The sequence below is a fragment of the Aotus nancymaae genome, unplaced genomic scaffold (assembly GCF_030222135.1).
Source record: "Aotus nancymaae isolate 86718 unplaced genomic scaffold, 86718_ANA_hifiasm-v0.15.2.pri h1tg000022l_1, whole genome shotgun sequence".
Taxonomy (NCBI): Eukaryota; Metazoa; Chordata; class Mammalia; order Primates; family Aotidae; genus Aotus; species Aotus nancymaae.
This window is the reverse complement of record NW_026988435.1, coordinates 31,921,610-31,948,902: the sequence shown is the minus strand read 5'-3', so window position 1 is coordinate 31,948,902 and position 27,293 is coordinate 31,921,610. Positions and strand designations below refer to the sequence as shown.

Here is a 27,293-nt window from a genome sequence, read left to right as displayed (position 1 = left end):
AGTAGACATCTTTGATCTGGGAAAGTGTTCATATTTCACCATTAAGAAATAAGTTAGCTATAGGTTTCTTTGCAGATGCCTGTTGTAAGATTGATTTAGTTACTCTGTAGTTATAGTTTGCTAAGAGGTTTTTTAAAAATCCTGAATTGATGTTAAATTTTGTCAAAAACTTTTTCTGCATACATTGAGATGTTCACATGATTTTTCTTTTTTATACTGCTAATCAATTATGTTGACTGATTTACAAATGTAAAATATTGAATACTCGATCATAATGTATTAGCCTCATATATTGTTGATCTGACTTAAATATTTGATAAGAATATTTACATTTATTTTCATGAGAGATATTTATCTGTAATTCCTTTTCTTATAATACTTCAATTATATTTTGGCATCAGAGTTCTTCTAATTTCATAACACCATGTGGGAAGTAGTCCCTTATTTCCTATATTCTGAGTTTATATAAAACTGATTGTAAATGTTTAATAGAATCCATCAGTGAAGTCGTCTTGATTTGAGGCTTTCTTTGTGCCATTGTAGAAAAGTTTTAAATTATGACCTCAATTTATTTAGTGCTATTCACGTTGTCTCTTTTTGTGTCACTTTTGGGGAGTTATGTTTTATCAAGAAAATTTTTGTTTCACTTATCAAATTTATTGGCATAAATTTACTCAAAATATTTTCTTATTAGCCTTTGGATGTATGTAAGATATATGGTGATATCATTACATTTATTTCTGATATTGGTAATTGGCTATTAATGTGTCCTTCCTTTATAGGCATTTATTGGTTTTTGTTAATCATTTAAATTCATTTGTGTTTTGACTTTCTCTATGGTATTTTTTCTTTTACAATAATATTAATTATTTTTTATTATATTCCGAATGTGTGCATCATGAATTTTGTAGTGTTTAATTCTCAAAATAATATTGTAGGGAAAATATTACTATTCTTGGTTTAAATGGATGGAAAATAAGATGCAAAGAGGTTAATTATTTTGATGTATCTTATAAATATCAAAGGCTGTATTTAAGTCTAGGACACTCTGATCTCAAAAATGATGTCTTTTACTAGTGTTTCACTGCAAAATTGCAGAGTGTTTGACTGCATGAATTATGATTCTAAGTCTACTTCTGGCCATACCACTAATCAACACCACTAAACTTATTAGCATCAGTATATTAGCGATACCTCATTTGCATGACTATAAATGCTAGTTTTGGTAAGATAATAGAACCAGCATAGGAACTAATCATATCTAGAAACAATATATTGGTGTTTTATAATTTGCATGCAAGCAGTCTTATCAAGGGTGTGAACAGCAAAATTCTTGGAGGAACTAATTACAGTACAGAAGCATAAGATATCTTACAGTCCATGGTAATTGGTCCCACTGAAACATGCAGATTATGTGCTCTCTCTTCTGTCCTCTTTCTGGAAGGTCTAGTTTTTGGAATTTTCTCCCAAGAGAGATTTCTTATTTGGATTCAATCTAGAGCAATGGCCTAGGAAGCTACCCAGGAGAAAGCATTCATTTGATATATTGCAAAAAGGGCCCCAAGTCTTTATCCCCACAAGACACTGCTATTTACTGTGGTCTGAGTATTGTTCCCCCAGATATATATATTGAAAACTAATCCCCAAGGTTATGATAGGATGCAGGGCATGGGCTGTGGGAGGTGATTAGGTCATGAGTACAGAGCTTCTGTGAATGCGATCAATGCCCTTATAAAAGATGTCTGAGATACCCAGGAGAAGACACAGTAAGAAGGTGTCGTGTGTGTTAGTCTATTTTCACATTGCTATAAATAACTACCTGAGACTAGGCAATTTATAAACAAAAGAGGTTTGACTCACATTTCTGCATGGCTGTGGAGGCCTCAGGAAACTTACAATCATGGCAGAAGGCAAAGAAGAAGCAGACACCTTCTTCATAAGGAAGCAGGAGAGTGAGTGAGTGACGGGGGAGTTGCCAAACACTTTTAAACAATCAGATCTTGTGGGAACTCACAATCATGAGAACAGCATGGGGAGACTGTCCCCATGATCCAGTCACCTCCCACCAGGTCCCTTCCTTGACATAGGATTACAATTTGAGATGAGATTTTTGGGGGGACACAGCCAAACCATATCACTGTGTATGAGCCAGAAATTAAGCCTTCACCAAACACTCAATCTGCTGGCAACTGAAGGCTTTCTTTTTCATAGTCTTCAGAACTTTGAGAAACAAATTTATGTTGTTTATAAGCCACTCAGTTTAGGTACTTTGTTATAGCAGCTCAAATGGCCTAAGGCATTAATAGACCATGATAGGAATCCATCTAAGGTCTTCTACCTCTACCCTAAAGCAAATGTGTGTCAAGAAGAACGAGTGTGTATAAATAACAACATTTGGTCCACAAAAATCAAATTATTCTATTTTGGAGTTTTGTTTGTTATGGTAGAATAATCTTATAATAAATGTAAGTAATTTGAGAAGGCTACCTTTGACTAGTTTTCTGCTTATTTCAAGGAAGTCAGTAGAGTAAATGCAAAAATCAGTAGCTTACTGTAGATCTTAGACACCTACTACTTCGGTAAAAGTAAATAAATGTTACTGTTAGGATAGCTTCTGTTTCTTTTCGATTATTTCAACTGCTCAGGAAGTTGTATGTTCTCGTGTAACCCTTTGACTGCCGTGGTTCCTCCCCTTCAGTGCCTGTACTAAAAATCATCCATCTTGAACTTTTTTTGACTTTTTCTTTGTCTGCTTCTTATTTTTAATAAAATGTATATGCTTGGTTTCCTATTTATATGCATTCCTGTAAAATGACAGGAGGCAATCAGAAAAGCAAAGCTACTTTATTTATAGCTAGAAAAATCTTAACATAGGCTCTTTATGCACCTAAATTTTAGAAAAGAAAATAATGAAAAATCATAAACCCTAGGTGGTGGCTAATTGTGTCAATATATAAGTCCATGTATAAATAATGTACAATGTGCAAACCAGGCTTTTAAATTAGAATTAGTCAAATGATGGCTGGACTTCCTCATCTGTGAAATTGACGTAATAATAATCTCCCTCCTGTGAGTTTGCCATAGCAATAAAAATGAGATGACACATAAAAAGCTTTTCTGGTGTTGTGCCATAGTAAATACTAAGTAAACATTAGCTGTATTATAATTATTTCTAGAAATTTAGCAGTTTAAGAATATGTAGATTGAAGTAAACGGATCAGAGTGTAAGCCATTTTTGAGATGAAAACATAGGCTAAAAACACATTCCTAAAAGTAAACTTTTATAGTAGTGGGTTTTCCATCCTTTGTAGTTAGTACTACCCCTTTGGGCCGTGTATAATGTGTTATATTACATGTTTCAAGAGTACTTCATAGAGTCCATTGGTCATATTTCATTAACAAAGGTATAGTTTTACAAAAAGAAACTAACTTGAGAGAAGATGAGAGGCAGGGTCATAAAGAAGAACAGGGCCCCCCATAAATCAAATAACGGTGATATCTGGGCAAATGGGAACAAGAGGAGGGAGAGCGATGGTCTTTGCAATGCAGGCTATAACACTTCCAAGAACTGAGTGATCCACATTTCAACATTCTCAAATAGTACATACTAATTTTTATAAATGTCATCTTGATTAATGCCTTTGTTACAAAACAAAAATCCCTAGACTATCATGATGAAGGTACGAAACACAAGGAACTGATAAAATCCAAATCCACATGGGGTAGATAGACACGTAATTATATTAAGACCATACAATATAACTAAGATGCTTTGACAGCTTGGAGAAAGATACCAAACTTTGCTTGGGGGCTTTGGCAAAGACTACCTGGAGGAGGTGATACTGCAACAGGATTGTAAAGCCTAAGTAGAAGTCACGGAGTAGTAAATTGGGGGCACTGAGAAGATTAATCTTTATTAAACTTTTCTACATGTTGTCTTGCAGTATTGTGGTCAGTGTTCCATGAATATTGTCTTACTAATCATAAATAACAATGGCTCAAGTTTACACAGTTAGATAGAGACAGATGTGACCCCTGGATCCATGGTTGCATGACACCAAGTTTCTTCTACTTCAAAACACTGCTCTGAGAACATTCTAGGAAAAGGTCCTAGAGTAGCAAAGTTATGTCATTTTGGAAAAAATGGCAAACTGAAGGATGAGTAAGTAGGTCAGTGTCACTAAAGCATGTAGTTTACAGAAAGGAAAAAGATGCTGCAAAGAAATGAAGTTGAAGGACTTTCTGACATTCCATTCTCTGTAAGCCTTGTTCTTTAATTTCAATATTTATATTCACTCACACCTACTCACTTATATAACCAACACCTTCTCTTTTCATACCTAACGTCCACACGTTGTATCATCAAGCTACAATCCTGTGTTTCTTGGTTTATTCTCTCTTTTCTCTTTTATTCTTAGTATTATCTTTGTCTTTATGAAAGAATTGTCCTAGTCATAGAGGTTTTTATCCCAATAGTCAGATCAAAAAGTGTAGCCATTCTGTTTCCCACTCCATCTTATAATGTTGAACTTCAGAATGAACCTTAAATTAACCAATTGTAACTGACCTGTAGCCATTCATGTCTCTTAGAAGCCAACTTAGAAATTTGATTTACATTTCTGTTCAAAAGAATTCTGGTCAAAATAAATTAAAGCCAAAGCTTTCTAGTTCAAAATTCATTGGCCTATTTTTCTGCAGTGGTGTTCCATTTCACATAAAGATGGTTTGGCCAGCTCTAGTCCTGATCTAGGCTGGTTATTGAAAGTCCCATGACATCGTTTTAAAAAGAGCTGGAAGTGTCAACCCTAGAGTTTTGGTCAAATTCCAAGTTAGATCATTAGGTTCAGCCTCTTAAATCCTCTCTGTGGCTTTTGATGGTATTCTGGCTTACTTTCTCAGAGTTCTCTTTGATGGTTGAGAAGCTCTCATCAATAGTTAAGTGCACACACATACTTGTCTTTGGTACGAAGATCCAAGTGAGTAGGTCCAGAGATTATGGAGATTCCCACAAAGTTCTCTTATTGTAATAACTGGAGAGTCTCTGGAAATCCTTATGTTGTGGCAATCTATTGCTATGTAACAAATCACCCCAAAACTTAGTGGTTTAAAATAATGACAAAATTTATTTTACTTAAGTTTCAAGTTTCTGCAATCTAGGTAAGGCTTGTGTAGACAAATATTTCTGCTCTACTTGGCATCAATTGTATTACCCCAAAAGTTGGGGACTGGAATCATCTGTAACCCAATCACTTGTATGTCTGGCAGATGATGCTAGCTGTGGGCTGAAACCTCTGTTGGGGCTTTTAGTCAAAACATCTCTACATGGCCTTTCTGTTTAGCCACTTGGGTTTCACCCATCTTGGCTGTTGTGTTTTATGTGCGATTATCCTGAGAGGGAGTCAGGTTGAAGCTGAATCATCTTTTGCTCTAACTTAAGCTTGGGAATTATGCAAATACAACTTCTGCAACATTCTTTTTATTATTATTATTATTATTATTATTATTTTTTTATTGCATTTTAGGTTTTGGGGTACATGTGAATAACATGCAAGGTTGTTGCACAGGTGCACACGTGGCAGTATGATTTGCTGCCTCCCTCCCCTTCACCTATATCTGGCATTTCTTCCCATGCTATCCCTCCCCAACTCCCCACCCCCCCAATATCCCCCCTCCCCCCCAACAGACCCCCGTGTATAGTGCTCCCCTCCCTGTGTCCATGTGTTCTCCTTGTTCAACACCCGCCTATGAGTGAGAACATGTGGTGTTTGATTTTGTGTTCTTGTGTCAGTTTGCTGAGAATGATGTTTTCCAGGTTCATCCATGTCCCCACGAAGGATGTGAACTCCTCCTTTTTAATGGCTGCATAATATTCCATGGTGTATATGTGCCACATTTTTCCTGTCCAGTCTATCATCGATGGGCATTTGGGCTGGTTCCAGGTCTTTGCTATTGTAAACTGTGCTGCAATGAACAATCGTGTGCATGTGTCCTTATAGTAGAACGATTTATAATCCTTTGGATATATGCCCAGTAATGGGATTGCTGGGTCAAATGGAATTTCTATTTCTAGGTCCTTGAGGAATCGCCACACTGTTTTCCACAGTGGTTGAACTAATTTACACTCCCACCAACAGTGTAAAAGTGTTCCTATTTCTCCACATCCTCTCCAGCATCTGTTTTCTCCAGATTTTTTAATGATCGCCATTCTAACTGGCATGAGATGGTATCTCAGTGTAGTTTTGATTTGCATTTCTCTAATGACCAGTGATGATGAGCATTTTTTCATATGTTTGTTGGCCTCATGTATGTCTTCTTTTGTAAAGTATCTGTTCATATCCTTCGCCCATTTTTGAATGGGCTTGTTTGCTTTTTTCTTGTAAATCTTTTTTAGTTCATTGTAAATTCTGGATATCAGCCCTTTGTCAGACGGGTAGGCTGCAAAAATTTTTTCCCATTCTGTTGGTTGCCGATTCACTCTATTGACTGTTTCTTTTGCCGTGCAAAAGCTGTGGAGTTTGATTAGGTCCCATTTGTCTATTTTGGCTTTTGTTGCCAATGCTTTTGGTGTTTTGGTCATAAAGTCCTTGCCTATGCCTATGTCCTGAATGGTTTTGCCTAGGTTTCCTTCTAGTGTTTTTATGGTGTTACGTCTTATGTTTAAGTCTTTAATCCATCTGGAGTCAATTTTAGTGTAAGGTGTCAGGAAGGGGTCCAGTTTCTGCTTTCTGCATATGGCTAGCCAGTTTTCCCAACACCACTTATTGAACATGGAATCCTTTCCCCATTGCTTGTTTTTTTCAGGTTTCTCAAAGATCAGGTGGTTGTAGATATGTTGTGTCGCCTCCGACGCCTCTGTTCTGTTCCATTGGTCTATATCTCTGTTTTGGTACCAGTACCATGCTGTTTTGATTACTGTAGCCTTGTAGTAGAGTTTGATGTCTGGTAGTGTGATGCCTCCCGCTTTGTTCTTTTTGCTTAGAATTGACTTGGCTATGCGGGCTCTCTTTTGGTTCCATATGAAGTTTAAGGTGGTTTTTTCCAGTTCTGTGAGGAAGGTCATTGGTAGCTTGATGGGGATAGCATTGAATCTGTAAATTACTTTGGGCAGTATGGCCATTTTCACGATATTAATTCTTCCTAACCATGAACATGGAATGTTTCTCCATCTGTTTGTGTCCTCTCTTATTTCGTTGAGCAGTGATTTGTAGTTCTCCTTGAAGAGGTCCTTTACGTTCCTTGTTAGTTGTATTCCTAGGTATTTTATTCTCTTTGTAGCAATTGTGAATGGCAGTTCGTTCTTGATTTGGCTCTCTTTAAGTCTGTTATTGGTGTATAGGAATGCTTGTGATTTTTGCACATTGATTTTGTATCCTGAGACTTTGCTGAAGTTGCTTATCAGTTTCAGGAGATTTTGGGCTGAGGTGATAGGGTCTTCTAGATATACAATCATGTCGTCTGCGAATAGAGACAATTTGACTTCCTCCTTTCCTAATCGAATACCCTTTATTTCTTTTTCTTGCCTGATTGCTCTGGCTAGAACTTTCAGTACTATATTGAATAGGAGTGGTGAGAGAGGGCATCCTTGTCTAGTGCCAGATTTCAAAGGGGATGCTTCCAGTTTTTGCCCATTCAGTATGATATTGGCTGTCGGTTTGTCATAAATAGCTTTTATTATTTTGAGATACGTTCCGTCGATACCTAGTTTATTGAGTGTTTTTAGCATAAAGGGCTGTTGAATTTTGTCAAAGGCCTTCTCTGCATCAATTGAGATAATCATGTGGTTTTTGTTTTTGGTTCTGTTTATGTGGTGAATTACATTTATAGACTTGCGTATATTGAACCAGCCTTGCATCCCTGGGATGAATCCTACTTGATCATGGTGGATAAGCTTTTTGATGTGCTGTTGTAATCGGCTTGCCAGTATTTTATTGAAGATTTTTGCATCTATGTTCATCATGGATATTGGCCTGTAGTTTTCTTTTCTTGTTGAGTCTCTGCCGGGTTTTGGTATTAGGATGATGTTGGTCTCATAAAATGATTTGGGGAGGATTCCCTCTTTTTGGATTATTTGGAATAGTTTCAGTAGGAATGGTACCAGTTCCTCTTTGTATGTCTGGTAGAATTCGGCTGTGAAACCGTCTGGGCCTGGGCTTTTTTTGGGTGGTAGGCTCTTAATTGCTGCCTCGACTTCAGACCTTGTTATTGGTCTATTCAGGGTTTCGACTTCTTCCTGGCTTAGACATGGGAGGAGACTACTGTCCAGGAATTTATCCATTTCTTCCAGGTTTTCTAATTTATGTGCATAGAGTTGTTTGTAATAATCTCTGATGATGGTTTGAATTTCTGTGGAATCTGTGGTGATATCCCCTTTATCATTTTTTATTGCATCTATTTGGTTATTCTCTCTTTTCTTTTTTATTAGTTTGGCTAGTGGTCTGTCTATTTTGTTGATCTTTTCAAAAAACCAGCTCCTGGATTTATTGATTTTTTGTAGGGTTTTTCGTGTCTCTATCTCCTTCATTTCTGCTTTGATCTTAGTTATTTCTTGTCTTCTGCTAGGTTTTGAGTTTTTTTGATCTTGCTCCTCTAGCTCTTTCAATTTTGATGATAGGGTGTCAATTTTAGTTCTCTCCTTTTTTCTCATATGGGCACAACTTCTGCAACATTCTATTCATTGGGAGTCATTATGTCCCGTCCATATTCAGGGGGAAGGGAATTAGACATTACCTTTTGAAAGAAAGCATGTCAAAAAACTTGTGGATATGTTTTAAAACACTGCACTTACTTTCTTGCCTCTATTTAAAATGAGAAAATGAAGCATCAGAGAGTAGCAGAGCTGTGATTAGCTCTTAGGCAGTCTGACCTTGAATTTATTTTTTTTCTTAGTGCTAAATATATTTGTGACCATTTTAAATGTAATTTTGTGATAAACAACTTATACTATTTTGTCTAAATTAGGCATTGTGAAACCATGGTCTATAGGCCAAATCTGTACTGTTTGTTTTTGTAAGTAAAGTTTTATGGTGACACAGTCATATTTTAAAATTTCTGTATTGTCTATGGGTGTTTGTTATTTAACAGTGGGAGAAGAATAGTTGTGATAAAGGCCTGATGGGCTACAAATCCTAAAATATTTAGTATTAGGCACTTCACAAAAAATGCTTGCCAACCCCTGCTTTAGATTGTCAATCTACTGTACACATGATTTCTGAGTTTGAGGAGATGGACCACTGGCTAAATGCTAACTGAACAGCAGGATGCTAGATTGATGGAACTCTAAAACTGCTAACCTTTGGTCCCAAAGAACAAAGTGTGTGGAGAGTTGGACTGCGTATACCAAACTGTATAAAATGAAAAAGAGGTTTATAAAGACCACATTTGTTTTGTCAGTCAGGGTTCAATCAGATAGAAGAACCAGTAGGGATTTTCCATAGAGACTTGACTTTTTACAACTTTGGGACAAAATACACATCTGTCACATCATTAAAATATCACTATATTGATGATGCTAGCTGTTGACTGAAACCTCTGCTGGGGCCTTTGATCAAAACATCTCTACATGGTCTTTCTCTTTGGCCACTTGGGTTTCTCCCAGCTTGGCTGTTGTGTTTCATATCTGATTATATGTGTTTTATATGTGTCAGGGAGCTCCAGGTCTCATTAGAATAATATTCAACAGACATCTCAGAGTCTACACATACTCACTAAACTAACCCTGGAGTTCTGCATCTCATGCTTGATGATAATGCCACATCAACTCAGTTGTCCAGGACAGGGACCTGGTAATATTTGAAGAGTTTCCTTGTTCTCCAGCCAGTTGTCTCAAGTGTCAGTTCCACCTCCTAAGTGTGTATCTAATTGTTTCCTTCCCTGCTACTGCTGCTACTTTAGTTCAGCCATCACCACTCCGCATGAGATTACTGCATTGACAGGATGGGGCTCCTGGTTACTAATCTTAAGCTCCTTCAGTGAACTTCCCCACTACTCTCCGAGTAGGAAGTCTAAAATACAGATATCGTAACCTCCCCACATCCACTACCCTTAAAGTCATTTTATGTCTCCTTATTATATTGAACACAAAGTCTCAATTCAACATGGTATCCAAAGCCATTCATCATTTGAACAACATCCTCTCTCTCCATTCTCCCACATTTAGATTATGTCCTGGCCCATGCTACCCTTTGATAAGTCTACCAACACTCCACATTCTTTCACATCCCCATAGTTTAGATGTGCTATTTCATGTCTTCTCTAAGCATTTGTACTTCCTGCCAAACACACATACTTTCTTCTCCAGAATAACTCATATTCATTCTTGAAGACTTGGTTCAAGTTTTTTCTCCTTAAGGTACTTTCTATAAAACCTTCTTTCCTCTACCCCAATTTGGGAAGTGCTGTTCCTCTGTACTCTCATCAACCATAGCAGCCTAGCCTATGTCTATTACAGATTTGTCATACCTTGTTGTAATTAACTATAGGTTTATTAATAACGATAGTGATGATGATTATGGTATCTGTAGGTTATTGAATATAAACCTCTGTGTTAAAGTTGTACCATAAAGTCATGTTTGGAGTCCAAAGCTTCAAGGTGGCTCTCCTTAGGAGAGACTGGGGAGAGACTTGGATGGGAGGGATGTCCTTTAGCAAACTATCTAGCAGTCCCCATAGCCTGTCTCTGGTTTGGACAGCACCCTTGCATGGGTGCTTAGTGCTCGATTGGATCTCACCTTTTGGTATTGGCCCTGTCATCAGACTGTGGTAGGATCACAGATAGCACCCCCATCCTGCCATTCAGCACTGCCATATTGTGCTTGATTAAAAGCTCATCGCCTGTACTTGAGTATGTTCTTTCTTCAAAGACCCTTTGGTCCATTATGTGTGCTGACTGCCAGCGGGCTTACCTTCTTTCTGGGCACTGTGAACAGTGTCATTTAATTCTTAGAGCAAACCCATTAAGTGGGCAGCGTTATCATCTCTATTTTAAGTGTGAAAACTGGCAAGGGTTGACATAATTTGCCTATAGTTATATGCCTAAGAAGAGAGGTTCAAATTTGATATTCAACTATGTGTCATTAGTGCCTCAAACAGGGTAAGGCTAAGGAGACACTCCTTAAATATTTACAAAGCTTGGTCAAATAGAAGGAATAAGTTTTAAAATGGATTGCACAGCATGGTGACAATAGTTAACAATAATGTAATGTATATTTCAAAATTGCTATGAGAGTAGACTTTAAATGTTCATAGCACACACAAACAACATAAGTACATGAGGTTACAGATATGTTAATTAGCTTGATTTAATCATTCTCTAATGTATATGTCACATGGTACCCTATATAAATACATGATTATTAATTGTCAAGTAAAAAACTTAAAATAGTTTAATGAATGAACAAGTCAGTGAATGTTCATTCAGTCTTTTAACATGTTCCTTAGGTTTTAATGCCCTAAATCAGAAAACAGCCTTCAAGCTGGTAATACTAGTCTTTATAAAAACCTGGTGGAAGACATCTTTTAGGCAGGCAGAACATTCAGCTGTCTTGAATTACACCATACAGAGTGTACCTCTAAGTTCACATGAAGGGCTGCCCTTCCAGGAACTGAGACTTTTGTTCTCAAAACATCTCAAACACTGGTGCTTACTGCCAGTTCTGGCTGAATTACAACGTCATTACTTAATCCAAATGTCCAAACCATAGCCACATTTTTAAGGTGAATGAATAATAAAATGATTGATACTTTAGATATCATTAAAATAAAAATTGTATTAAAATTTAAGAGCACAAAATATATTAGTAATTGAAAAACATAAAAGTACAAATTAGGAAGATGAAATAAAATATATCTTAAACATATTAGGGAGGTGTCATAAAAGAAAGAATGGGAAACCCGTTTTCATCCATTAGAATGGCTAAACTCAAAAAGAAGATATGCTGCACAGATCAATTATTCTTTTCTGCCACCTAGCACCAAAACCCTCTTTCTCTAGTTTGATGAATTCATACCTTATAATTTTGGTGGGAGGCACAGACTGCCTCCTACCAAAAAAGTTGAAAACTTTTAGATGCTACATTTTACAGTCTCCATGTAGTATGATTTAGACTCCTTCAGGTAGTATTAGAAACAGACATGGTACCTTTGATGGAAAAACAAACTTTTTTCCTACTCTCTACTCTCAACATGACACACTGCACTTCACCTCTGGTCACCAAAATGGGTGTGAGTTTTTTCCAAACATCAGACAGTTCTCCAGTGGACACTAGCTAGGTGTCTTCTAATTCACCCAGCTGTCTACTTGGAGTTAGTGTCCGATTTCATAGGTTGAGGGCTCAGCTCCACAAGACTCCCCCCAACTTCAGATGCCAATCACATACTCCAGACTTTGGACTGTGCTTCTGAATGACCAGCTATAAATTGGGATTTCCATAACCTCCTTCTTGGGTTCAATTAATTTGCTATAGTGACTCACATAACTCAGGGAAACATATTACTTACATTTATCCATTTTTTAATAAAAAATACTATAATGCATACAGATGATCTGCCAGGTAGAAGAGATGGACAGACAAAGGTATGTGGAAAGAGGTACAGAGAGCTTCCAGGCCTCTGTGTGCATCATTCTCCAGGAACCACCACTTATTCAGCAACCTAGAAACTCTCTGCATCATGATCTTTAGTTTTTTATGGATGCTTCATTACATAGGCATGATTAGTTAAATCATTGGCCATTAGAGTTCAACTCTACCTTTAGCCCTTCTCCCCTCCCCAGAGGTTGGGGGCTGAGATTGAAAGTCCCAACACTCTAATCACATGATTTGTTCTTCTAGCAGCTACCAACCCCAATCATGAGGCTATCCAGGTATCTACCAAGAGTCACCTCATTAGAACAGAGGATGCTTCTGTCACCTAGGAAATTCCAAGAGATTTAGAAGTTCTGTGTCAGGCAGTCTTAGAGCTCAGGAAATTATGAAGGTCTTATGAGCAGAGCTCTGTGCCAAAACTGGGCTCAAAGACCAAATATTAGAACAAGAGATTCTCTTAGCACCCTGTCTATGAGGGTATTAGGAGCTCTGCCTCAGGAACCAGGTGCAGATATCAAACATATACTTCACAATATCACAGTAAGAAATTCTCTAGAGGTAGTTGGCAGTTGCTATAAGTTTAATTTTTTTGGTTCAGATTGGTATCAGTGTAAATTTTTATTTCCCATGATTTTGAAATGGTCTCATTTATTTTTCATTAATTTATTAAAAATTGAAAAAATAATACTTGTACGTCTTCCTGGGGTATGTGGTGATGTTTCCATACACATAGTGCATAGTGATCAGATCAGGGTAGTTAGCATATTAATTATCTCAAATACGTATTTTCTGATCACTTCTATGCTGTGGCCTAACTATTGTTCTCACTGTTTGTCCCTAAATCTGGTACTTCGGCATTCCCAATGATTCTGTGAGCTAGTGATCATCCTTTTACAGCCTTTTTATGATAAAGTCACCCAGGATAGTCTCTGCCGCTTACATCTTCACAGGAAGAAGAGACCTCTAGATAGGCAGCAGCAGCTATGTATATATATTATATATATATATATATATATATATATATTTACACACACACACTTAATTATATATCTATTAAAATACCTGAAGGAATGGCCAATATAAAGAATATCATTCAATTTTTAAAGAAGACAGGAACAAAAACTCCTCTGTGCTTTTTTTTGGGTTCTATTTGTATGGAATAGATAAATACATGGAAAGATAAATATCAAACTGTTGCCATTAGTTACTAAAAGGGAATGAGTTTCTAACAAGAAAGTGGAAGCACTTAACATTAAAGTTTTCCTTATATGACTTAGTATTATTTGACTTATTTCAATAAGCATGTATAATTTTTTACATAAAACCCATCCGGAGTGGAAAAGCTTTTTCTAAACATTATCATTATCTCATGCTAATAGGTGATTTTTGGGAAGCAGCCTCGTCCAGTGGTTATGAACACAAGATTGGAGTAACTTCTGGATTTAAATACCGGCCTTTTACTAACTGTGAGAGTTTGAGCAGAATACTTTAAGTATTGCTGTTCTCATTTACAAATGGAGATGATGATATCAGTTAGTCCCCTGTCTTCTACTGCCTGCTATAGGACAATTTCCCACTCTTTTCAGCAATCCTTCAGTGAAGAGAGGGGCCACAGAGGCAAAGGAATTTTAGCTAATGGGCACTATAGCAATTTTCTAAAGACTTTATTTTTTTAAGAGATATTTTAGGTTCACAGAAAAATTAAGAGGCAGGTGCAGAGATTTCCCATCTCCTTTCTGCCCCACGTGCATGGTCTTTCACATTATCAACAACCCCACCAGAGTGGTACATTTGTTATAATTGATGATAAACCTATATCGATACATCAGAATCACCCAGAGTGCATAGTTAACATTAGGGTTTATTGTTGGTGTTGTGCATTCTATGAATTTGGACAAATGAATGGAGACATATATCTATCATCATAGTATACAGAGCGTTTCCACTGCTTTAAAAACTCTGTGTCTGCCTATCAACCCTCCCAAACCACCATAGTAACCTATTTCTTGAGAGGCCTACAGCCTATTACCTTGCTGTGTGGAATGAAAACTCTCTGAAAAGGAACAGCAATACTCTTCTCTTACTCTTCTCTTAGTTGGCCTTGGAATAAGTGCAGAGAAGTTAGCAAATGAATATGCTTGAAATCTGAGCTTGTTAAGACCCTGAAAAAAAAAGCACACAAGAGTGCCATTCCTTGTGCTAGCAATTTTCTTCATTTGCTGCATATTCATGAGGAACGGAGAAGTGTCTTACTTCTTGCCTCTGTCTGAAGAATATATACACCATACCTTATTTAGTTCAAGTATTTGATCTAATTCATAAGTATAACCTCATGAACAAAGTTTTTAATCTATCCTACCTATGCCTGAAATATTTATGCAATACAGCATCCATTAGTATTCTAGTACTGCTGTACCAAAATACCATAAACTGGGTGGCTTAAACAACAGAAATGTATTGCCTCATAGTTCTGGAGGCTCAAAGTCCAAGATGAAGATGCCAGCAGGGTTGCTTCCTTCTGAAGGTTCTCAGGGAGAATGTTTCATGCCTCGCTTGGCTTCTGGTGATTTTCTGTCAATCTTTGGTGTTCCTTGGCTTGTAGACACATCACTCTGATTTCTGCCTTCATCTTCACAAGGCAATGTGTTCTTTTTATATCTGTGCCTCTGTCCACATTTCCCCTTTACACAGACATCAGTCACATTGGATTAGAAATCCACCTCTCTCCAATATGACCTCATCATAACCAATTACATCTTCAACAAGCCTAACGCCAAACAAAGTCACGTTGTGAAGCACTACAGGACAGGATCCCAACAAGACATCTTGGGAGATACCATTCAGCCCACAACAGTGTGTTAAAAAGAATCAAAGAAATAATGTGCATAAGATGTTCAGCACAATGTAAACTATTCTCTAGATGTTATTAGCATTTTATACAGTCAGTCCCAATGCCTTGTCACTTGACATTTAGCTGTTTCACTCACTTCATCTGATAAAGAACTGTTCTTTTCTTCTCCTGTGTTGACTTACTCATTTGATGATGTTTAGCCGCATCAGGCACACTTCTTCAGGGATCAGGAACATAGATGAGAATCTATATTGGAATGTTGTTTTAAATTGACCTCAGCCATGTGTTGTTTAATCAAAAGACTCATGTTGGTGGCTATAAAGATGGAAAACATAGATACTGAGAAATCTAAAAGTGGGGAGGGTGGAAAGAGGGACAAGAATTGAAAAACTACCTGTTGGACACTATGTCCACTGTTTGGGTGATGGGTTCACAAAAGCCTAAATCCCAGCATTATGCAATACACCCATGTAACAAGCCTGCATATGTACCCTCTGAATTTACAATTTAAAAATAAATAAAATTTCTTTTTTATACACACACAAAAAAAGAGGCCCAAGTTGGAACTGACATATCTGCAAGACAATCTCAATTTTAGCCAGCCCCAGATGTAGCCTTCAAATAAAAAAACAAAAACAAAAACATGTCTTTGTTCCTGCATTAATTCACTTGGGATTATGGTACTGGGCATACATAGACAGATACACGGGAACGACAGGCACTGCAGACCACTAGACAGGGGAGGGAGCAAGGTGGATGTGGGTTGAAAAACTACCCATTAGGTACTATGGTCACTACTTGGTACAATATACCCATGTAGCAAATCTGCACATGTACTCCCTGTGTCTACTATAAAAGTTGAAATAAAAAAAATAATAATGTGTCTCTAACTTCCCAAATTTTAAAACTTGGAACTGTTAGCAGAAATTTGTTAGAGGATCTCACAGTTTGAAGAATAAAAAAAGAATTCAAATAACATAGGATTTCATTTCAAGTTCAGAGTTCAGCTTGAAGCTACCACTGTGGACCACTCTTAGAAAGTGGAGCCCTAGGGAAATAAGTTCCTTGTGAATCAACGTATACTCATTGTATTGATACTCAGCCAACTTAACATGTGGTCTTTAAGGATGACCTTCCTAAGATCTTCTGTTAAACATAGGTCTTTATTGAAGTGATTTATTTCTTCATTGGCCTTTTTTACATCGCACTGGAGAAGAACATAGAAGTGACTCAGATGCATTAGTAACCACAATGGAAATAAAACTTTCTCTTAAAAATGATTATTGTAAACAACCATTTAGAAGATGAGCAATATAAAATGGTATTTCTGTTGGAAGTGGTTTTGTGTGAAATCGTAACTGCTTTCTCCACCATTCGCTTTGTCCATTTGCTATCAGTATGTCAATATTATTTTGAAATTTTAGTCAACTGGACTACACTATAAATCCAAGATTTTATTTTCCTTCACATTAACTTTTCTTCATCTCCTATTTCAGCTATTAGTCATCATTGTTGATGCCAAAGTCCTTAGCATGTAGAGTTCAATTAGCTTGACAAAGTGTATTAGTTATTAAAAAATTTGCACATTTTTTGTAGGCTATTGTTTTCAAACTCATCAGTTTAAGTAACTTGCATAAGTAAATAGGAAATAACAACTAGCAAATAATTGAAGCTCAGCTTGTAGTTCTTTTGAAGTAGGTGAGTATATTTTGGCTGTTGGTATATATCGAGTCCTCTAGGCTCGCCATTCCTAAGCTTTTCTACTCTATAAACTTTCCTTAATTTCACAATAGCCATTCATGTGTGTGATTATACCTTGAAATTTCTCATCCTTAGATTTGATTCTCTTAGGAAACTGAAAGCCAGAATTTTCATATTTTAACAAAGGGACCCTTTATTTTATCACTCCAATTATCTTGCTCCCTTTTTGCCTGTCCTTCAACCCTCACCATAATTGTCAAGTTCTTAACTCTGCTGTGTTCTTCAGATCTAATATCTTTTGGTGGTTTTATGAAATTTATGGTAGATCTGTCATGACACTTTGATAATCTCATACTCTGGACCAAGGTAACTGAACAAATTTTCCTATTCCTTGGCTTCTAAGTAGGCTGGAGAAAAATCTGTACCAATGCTTTTCTGATTTACTGTAAAGAATCATCAGAAGACAAACAGTTTAATTTCAGGATTTAATAGTCACTGTTCTATGGATACTTTACCAAGATTATCAGTGGGCACTTTGGTTATTTGTAACACCTGTTCATAACATTGTCTATATAAAAATTCCTGCAGTCATAGTCTTTAATGGAGAATTTGGGCCTTCAGTTACTCATTTGCCCGTATTTGCAGCAGCCCCAGAAGTGAGTAAAATGTTGGCTTTGCCCAGGGTCACTACCTTGGTTCAACTCCATGTTGTTATTGGATGACAGTCTATCCAAGTTGAAGTCTTAGGCTTCTCGTTTTAATAAGGGGATGTCAGTATCCCTGCAGGCCTATTTGGTTGTCAAGGCATGATAATCTGCTAGCTATTCCCCACATGCCATGTATAATCTTCAGGTTTTAGCCAGATAATATAACTTAAAATGCTTTGCCATGTAATTTTTATCAAAAACTCAGTTTGAGTAATGTTATTCATGGATAACTTACTAAAGAATTTGTAATCTATGTGTTTTTGAATGATTTAAAATTACATGCCTAGGTAATGCCAAATCAAACCACATTTTTATTTGCTTATACAATTATTAGATATTTTTATGGAAGTTTTGTGTTGGAACTATGCCTTTGGATTTATTTAAGGAGGTCAAGTTGCAATGTTGCTCACTCTACGACATGGTGCCCTTTTCATGAGGACCCATGGAAGAAATTTCTATTAGGTTTCTTTATTTGAATAAAATCTTTTCTGAAAGAATATCAGTTTCCTTCTCTGCTTTGTTAACTATTAATGGCATGCTTAGATTTTAAGTGTAGGCCACCAGCCATACAGTAGAATTTTATGTTATGCAGTTTGGGATATAACTTTCTCCTTGGGCATTACTTCACCTGTACTTATTTTCTCCTTGCCTCAATTTTCTCACACTATTTTTTATACTATACATTTTTTAAATGCTGGTAAAAATTCTTTTAAAAAATGGAGCACGGGCTAAATTTGTAACTCAACAAGTAATGCACAAAAAGAATAACCTCTACCAATATTTTCAGGAAAGACACATAGTTATAATGTTTTTCAAAACAAGGCTATTCTGTTGGCCTTAAATGGCTAGTGTTTTTTTTTTTTTTTTTTTTTTTTGAGATGGAGTTTCCTTCTTGTTAACCAGGCTGGAGTGCAATGGCTCTATCTCGGCTCACCGCAAACTCTGCCTCCTGGGTTTAAGCAATTCTCCTGTCTCAGCCTCCCGAGTAGCTGGGACTACAAGTGTGCGCCACCATGCCCAGCTAATTTTTGTATTTTTAGTAGAGACGGGGTTTCACCATGTTGACCAGGATGGTCTTGATCTCTTGATCTCGTGATCACCCACCTCGGCCTCCCGAAGTGCTGGGATTATAGGAGTGAGCCACCGCGCCCGGCTAGCTAGTGGTCTCTCAAAACTGAGCTGAGAGTGGCCCCCAGCTGAAAGCCAGCAAGAAAGCAATGTGTTTGTCCTATAGAAGTAAGTAATCTAATTCCTCCAACAACCAGTGAATGTGGAAGATGACTAGGATTCTCAGAAAAGATGGTAGCCCCCTCTGACTCCTTGATTTCAACCTAGTGAATCCCTAATAAGCACAGGATCCAGCTAACTTGTGCCAAAACTTCTGACCCACAGATATTGTGAAGACTAAGCTCTGATTTTTTATCTTGCCCAAATTCCTTCTAAAGGGTCTAGGGAGTCATGCCCTAAAAACCTAAGTTTTTATTATATGGGTTTTATTTGACCCTATATATCATGACTTACTTTTCAATCTGACTCTGGCATAACATTATGAGACAATGAAAAAAATATTTAACACCAAAATATATTATTTTCTTTCCATACCTTGAAATTGCCCTGCAAAGTCTCTTATGGGAAAAATCCACATTCTAGAAAAAAAACTCCTTCCCCCTTCGTTTTCCTTTTTTCTTTGCAGATCCAGATGATAATCAACTAAGGGCCAGACACCCTTTTAGGTCTGATAGGAAACATGTTACAATCTGCTTTCTTTTGGAGGTCTGCCGTCCGAGAGATTCCTCTGCACAATAAAACTTGGTCTCCACAATCCCTTATCTTACCCTGAACATTCCTTTCCATTAATCCCAGGTCTTCAGATAAACTCAACCAATTGTCAACCAGAAAATGTTTAAATTTACCTATAGCCTGGGAGCCCCTGCTTTGAGTTGTCCTGACTTTCTGAACCAAACAAATGTATTTCTTAAATATATTTGATTGATGTCTCATGCCTCCCTAAAATATATAAAACCAAGCTGTACCCTGACCACCTTGGCACATGTTCTTAGGACCTCCTGAAGGCTGTGTCATGGGCCATAGTCACTCATATTTGGCTCAGAATAAATCTCTTCAAATATTTTACCGAGTTTGATTCTTTTCATCTACATAAGATAGTAAATTTGTATTGTTTTGAGTTGCTAAGTTTGTGGTAATTTGTTATGTAACAATGGGAAAGACTCTTGCTTACTACCTTGTCCTTGCACGATGTATATAAAATATGATGAATTGATTTGCTTACATAAAATATTGAATTTCCTGACTCAATGAAACAAAAATTGCTAAAAGGTATAATTTTATTTTCCTTATTATTTTGAAATGCAGATGCTTATAACAAACATCTGTAACGGTCATTATAGTTAGTGTAGTTGCTTATTTGAAAAGCAGGTGCTGAACTTTATTTTTTAAAATGTTTTTTTTCAATCAGAAGCTTGCAGAACAAAATGATTCTACTGGAAACTGTCAATTCCTTATATTAAGACCAGGGTCCAGTGACATAATTAAAGAGGATAAGGAAAGTAAACCATCACCTTATTCCTGCACTCTGCACTTAAGAGATGATTTATTTCATCAAATGGATAAATATAGGTCTTTTGGCTCTTCCTTCATTTCACAGCCTTCATTACTCATCTTATACCCATCCCATGTTCTTGCATGTGAACTATTCCAAGGTTGCCCCCAGCAGTCTTGCTCTTTTCTGTTCTCTGTTGGAGCCTCCTCACAAACTCCCAACTTAGGTTCAATCCATTTTTCCTGTTCAATTTGAATGTAGAATTCTCCTATGATCACTCAAAAACACTTGTGAACAGGATGTGAATTTTTGTAGTAGGATCTGCAAAGATGGCTGCCAATTCTCCCCAGGTCTGCAGTTCTGTGCCACTTCATTCTCAAGAGGGAGAGTCCACTTCCCTTCCTACTGAATCTGGGGTGACCCTACATCTTGATTTGACTAGTAGAATATACAGAAAGTAAAAACATGTGATTCCAGATGTAGATTTTAAGAACCCTTGAAGCTTCCATTGTTGAACTCATGGGGCCCAGCACCATGTAAAGAAGCTCGAGCTCCATTGACTCCCAGACTTTTTAGTCACACTGAGCGAGTCGCTAGATATAAGCACAAACCAGTCTTAGTTGCTCAGCCCTGATTAAGCATCCTGCTGAGTGTTGCTTTAGGAGTCAATATCATGTAGCCATTATCAGGAAGAGAAAACAAAACATGTGGATGAGCCCAGCCAACCTAGATAATCATTAAAAAAAATCATTGTTATTTTCAGCCACTAAGTTTTGGGATTTCTTTTATGTAGCGGTAGGTAATTAACATAATTACCAAATCTAAACATGATTCTACTTTCAGACACCCCCCTTAGAGGAGGGAAATAAAGTGTGGCTGATGTATTTGTTGGAAATAATGGAGCCTTTCCCCAGTTTCTTCTAATTATTTCTCTATACACTTGTCAAAAACAGCGCTGGACTCTTGTTAAAGGTGGCAAGACAATTTAATTAGACTTATTTCAGTAAGTAAGAGAGATTCCAGTAAAGACTTAGCCACTTAGGTTCATTCCATTTTTCCTGTTCAGTTTGAATGTAGAATTTTCCTATGACCACTCAATAATACTTGTGAACAGGATGTGAGTTGTTATAGTAGGATCTGCAAACAAGGCTGCCAATTCTCCTCAACTCTAACTAAGACAGAGATAATTGAGGTTTTTAAGGGGAGAACAGACAGGGAACAACAAAGGACTTATGGGGAAATAAAAAAGGGAAACAAAAATGGACTAGGGGGCCACGTGGAAGTGAAAAAACTACAGAAGGGTAGGTGGAAAATTACTGCAAATGGTTTGGCGAGATGGCTTAGGACAATGTATTATTTTATGGTTTGGAAGTGCTGTACATTCTCGAATGAAGATTCAATACAGTCTGGGGTCACCGTTAGGGACATGGCTTCCACCTATAACAGGTGGAAGTCAAGCTAATATTTGGTCAAGTCTCTGAGCACAGTGTCTGGGGAAGTCTTTTGTGCCATATGGGAGTTCATATTCTTACCCTTCTTGCAGGTGACCTCAAGTCCTTCATGGATGAGATAGAGCATAAACTCTTGGTTTCTACACCAATACATTCTTCACTGGGGCCAGGGAGGTGTTGCCCATTTAAATTTTCTACATATTTTAAGACTTTCAGGTTTGTAGCTCCCATGGTTGACTTTTGGGATCTAGTTCCATGTGAAGAAGTTTGAGCTCAGAGAGCCCTCAGATGTTTCTGTCACAATGGATAAAGCTCCAGATATAAGAATAAAACTATCTTAAAATTTCAAACACCACCAAATACTCTGTTGAATGCAGTTGTGGGAGTGACCCCAGCCAATATCATAAAGGTATGGTTCTAGTTTTACTTACATCTATCCAAGGAGTTAGCAAAATATACCTATGGGCCAAATCCAGCCTGCCTCCCTCCTCTTTTTGTAAATAAAGTTTTATTGAAACATAGGCATGCCCACTTGTTCTATGTGCCATTTATGGCTTGCTTCATATTACAACAATATAGTTGAGTGGTGGCAACAGAGACTATATGGCTTACAAAGCCTAAAATATTTACTATCTGGCCTTTTATAGAGACATTTTAGTGAACGTTGCTTGTGAATAAATGAGTACAAAGTTCCCTTTTAAGGGAATTTAAAATATACTTTTAAGTATATTTAATATAAATCACACTGAATAAAGTATAGTGAATTATTTAGGGTAACTAGTTTCTATAAACCCCAATATTTTTATAATTTAAGCAAAATTAAAGTTTCTGTGTTGTTCACATAACAGTTAACGGGTTAGAAAAGCTGTCTCTCTCCACACAGTAATTCCGGAAACCTGGTAAATGGAAAATCTTCAACATGCAATTTCTGAGTAACCCTGGGTGAGAAATAATGTGCCCAGGAAGAAGAGCAGAACATGATATTTTGTGAGCAGATAGCAGATCCTGCCACAGATAGTTTTATTACCACTGGTATGATTGTATTAACAATCATACTCTTTATGCCAATGATTGTTCTAGTTAGTTTATTAAGCTACCACTTATTCACATGAATTATTTTAATAAAATTCTTCTACCAGACACCAAGGTGAGATAAATGACACTTTGGTAAGGATCATGATTTTGGTAAAAACTCAGGGAAAAAGGCAAATAACCTTTGGGTCATGGAGCATTTTGAAGGGAGAATAGTTTTTACATTGTGGGACTTACGTTATTCAGAAGAAGCATTGAATTTTTTAGGATGTTTGAGAGAGAAGTGACCAGAAAGAAAGGAGTAAAGGAAGACAGAAGAGGAAATATGAGGGTCTGGAGGACGATATTTGCATCTTTGTCATGGACTGCTCGTGGCACAAGTGTTCAGGGATTGAACACAGTGTTCTTGAGAGGTAGCATTGTGAGGACATCCTGGAGAAGGAGCCAATCTCCTTTAAGGCAAAGTGACTCACTTTCTTTTTGAAGTTTCCAAAATAATATTAATAACAAAAATGATGGAGACAGTAGATTACAGAGCTGTAGAATTTCAGTGATAGAAATGTGAAAGCCATTACGTTGAAAGTACTTTCTTCTGGCAGATTAAGCTGTAGTTGTGTGGTTATAAATTCTGCATACTCATTGAGTTTTGGGATTTATTGAGATTGAGTCTTGGGGGAAAAATAAGCAAAAGAAAGATAAACTTGTTCCTTAAAAGGTAAATTTCTTTAAAATTTTAATTTCAGGGGGAAAAAATGTACGTCAGGCAAGAAATTAGCTATTTTAGCTTTGCGCAGTGGCAGTATCGTAGCCAATGAGGTTTATCCGAGGCCTGATTATTGCTACTGGAAAACTTTTCCCAGGAAATTAGCAATTTTAAAGAATCCTTCTATGTCTAGAAATTTAAATTTCCCAGCTGGTCCATGTACCAATTAAATATCTATTGAGCCAAAAAATAAAAGCTAAGGTATACTATATTCTCTCAAGTAGTTTAGAAACATCAGTTCACAACCTAAGACAATATATAGTAAAAGAAAAATGTGCAGGACTCATTGCAAATATATGGTAAATTCTCTGGGGGAAATTAGAGGATTCGCAAATTAGTTATCTATTGCTAAAATGATGCTGCATAGCAAACCACTTGAAAACTTAGTGGTTTAAAACAATTATTATTTCTCACAAGCTTATAGTTTGACTAGGTGGTTCTTTTCATCTAGGCTAGAAATGTCTACTCTTGGTTAGGCTGATTCATGCATCTTCAGTCAAAATGGTGGGCTGGCTGGAGTTTCATGATCTAGAATGGCCTCAACCTGGATGACAAGGTTCTGCTCCATGTGGTCTCTCATCCTCCAACTGCTCTTGTGATTTTCTTGTAAAGAAGACAGAGGGGCAAGGGAGAGAGGTCCAGGCTTTAAACTGGTATACTGTTATTTCCATTATATTTTACTGCACAAAGTGAATCACAAGGTAGGCTAAGTTTCAAAGAACAGGAAAACAGACTCTACTTTTCAGTGAGAGAGATGTTAAAGCCACATGGAAAGGGCATGGATACAGGGAGATGTAGAGAATTAGGGCCGTTTTTGCAATCAGTTTACTTCATGGAATTTTATCAAGGAAATCTTGGTAGGGGAAGGTACAACTTAGCTTGATCTATGAAAGTAAAGGAAAGAATAGGGGGCATTTTTAAGGCAACAATAACTATATAAATGAAGCCACTGTAGTAGGAGATTAATAGAAATGAAGAGTTTTGGTTGTACAGCATGCGATACAAATTATGCATGTATTGAGCTGCTTAGGGGGCTGAACTGGCTTATATTTAGTATAAATCAGAATACCTGTACAGAGTAGATCACAAATTCGTCAAATAAGATGTAGAAATGTACTCATACATGGTATTTAAATTCCTGCATGATGGGATGTGTGTGTTTGTTTTTATTTGCCATTTTTGCCTGAGGACAATGCTGCTGTCTTCTTTAATTCAGCATCTATTGTTTACCCCAGATAAAAAGTTTTCACTAGCTCCATTTTATTTATGACTTATACTGGGGCAACAGATTGTAAATACCCTTACACATTGTTTGAGAGCAGGGTGGTCAACACTATTAGTCTGTTTAAAATCTCAAAAATTCGAAGAAGTATCTTTGAGAGTTGTGCAGAAGTATAGTACAGGCTCTATTCCCTGCCAGAGAAGTGTACCTGAAGCTTGAGAAGGAATGGACTTCTATGTATTAGAAGTTCTCAAGCTTTTTAACCTTAGGACTTGCTCACATTGTTAGAAGTTTGAGGATCCCAAAGAGTTTCTGTTCAGGTTCTTTCTATTGAAATTTACTGCATTTGAAATTAAAATTGAGAAAATAAAAAAAAAATGTATTTACTAATACATTACAAATAATAGTAATGAACAGAAGCAATTAATGAAAAATACCAAACTTCTTTCCATAAATGACATATTTCTGTGAAAAGTAACAATATTTTTTGAAACAAGGAAAGTGAGAAAATGTCATTGTTTCACATTTTTGAAAATCTTTATATCTGGCTTAATAGAAGACTAATTCTCTTAGCTGCCTCTGTATTCAGTCTATTACAACATGTTATTGTGGTTGAAACATATAAAGAAACTTTGGCTTCATGCAGACCTTTAGATGGAAGAGGAAGAAAACTGCAGAATTCCTGAAAGGGTCTTAAGAACCGTATTTGGAAAACTCTTCTATGTAAGAGCTCCATAAGATTTATCATGGCACCTTTCAGAAAAAAAAATTGAGAATGCAAAAAGAACATATAACAAATTGTGCTTTTTTTCTCCCCAAAGTGGGCTATTCACTGTGAATTTTTTAAATAAAAGAACACCTATTTCCTCTAATTTATTAATTTGTTATAACAACAACAACAAAACACACTATGATTTTTGGGCCAGTGCCCCAGATCTCTTAGTCATCAAGCCAAAAATGCAACAAAAGAGAATGTTAATCATGGGAAAAAGTTTGAAAGGATCTGACCAAATGCCCAGGATGAATTTGATAAAACTGTGACCTTACTCACATATAGCTTATTTCATAGTCAAGGGATATATTTTTTTCACCACTCAAAAAATTCCAGCCAATTTCACTGATATTCTTTCTTGTTCCAGAAACTTCCTCAAAGTTGACCTTTCATTCTCTGGTGACCTGGGCAAGAATTTCTCAGAAACCCAAAGCCTGCCTGCTCCGTTGGTTTGGGAGTGGCGTTTCCTAAAGTTTTGATTGGAAAAAAACCCTGAAGTTCTAACAAATTCATTTTTAAAGGAATGAATTGAAGTTTCTTTGCCAAAGGCCATATGCAAAGTTTATTATTAATTCTTAATAAAAGCAATGTAATTGAAGGAGAATGTGAAAGTGAATTATTAGTTCTGGGTTTAAAATCCCATTATATGATCCATATATTTCTGCTCCACTTCAAAAAGTTGTGAGTGATATTGGTATGCATGAAACCCTTATGGTAGATTACATATGATCGAATAAATGATTTTAAATAAGAATTTTATGATCCAATTATAAAAATATAGAAAATTTAAAAATAAGACAAACACAGAAGGAGAGATAATCACACAGTCTTCTCCAAAAGCTACCACTCAATTTTTTTGCATTTAATTTTGTTGGCATTATTAACAAAAACATACCACACACGGATTTACAACTTTGCCTTTTGCTTTAGATATACAATGATTTTTCCCCCTTACATTAACTATAGAGATCGTTTTTAGAAAAAATGAAACAGACAGCACATTTGGGGAGATGGAGGTCTATGTTTACATGTAAACAGTGACTTAGAAAATTTGCTGAAAGTGACCTCAGAGGGAGAAAGGGGAAACAAATCCCTTGGAAGCCTTAGATCCTCCCAGGCAGCTGTGGCTCTGCGTTTCCTTCCTATTAAGAGGGACGTGTGGTTTGTGTTGTCCTCCTGAGAGAATAATTCTGTCATTTCCATTAGGAAGATGATTTATTGAGGGCAGTTCCTTGTTAGGACTGAACAGGAAAACCAGCGTTGCAACCTGATGGTGCTATTTCCTTTGTAAAACGCTTCAGTGCTGAAGTTGTAGCAATTACCTTGGCCATGAACTGAATCACAGACACCTCTCTGATCCCTTCTGTAACCTTATCTGGTAACAGAAAATGGTAACCACTGTGTCCTTTTGGTTTGAGGTGGGTGAGGGTCAGGGGATACAACTTCCAGATTTCTCATAAGAGAGCATCCAGCCCTGTAACAGATATCCCTCAAAGGCCATTCTGGAGCAGCCTGGATGCTGAGTAGGGGTTACAAATGCAGATGCAGTTGTTAAAGGGAATTTGACTGCAGCTGGAAAATAATTGTCTAAGAAGGCATATGGCAAAACATTTTGCTTCCATGTACCAATATTTCTTCATACCTCCTTTATTC

The 27,293-nt window shown here is 36.9% G+C and overlaps 1 non-coding gene across 1 annotated transcript; it reads left to right on the top strand.

Moving 5' to 3' along the window:
• Positions 1 to 23,665: 23,665 nt before the first annotated feature.
• Positions 23,666 to 23,810, top strand: LOC135276469 (U4 spliceosomal RNA). Its single transcript, XR_010344004.1, has one exon. It is a non-coding gene; the product is annotated as a U4 spliceosomal RNA (small nuclear RNA).
• Positions 23,811 to 27,293: the final 3,483 nt, after the last annotated feature.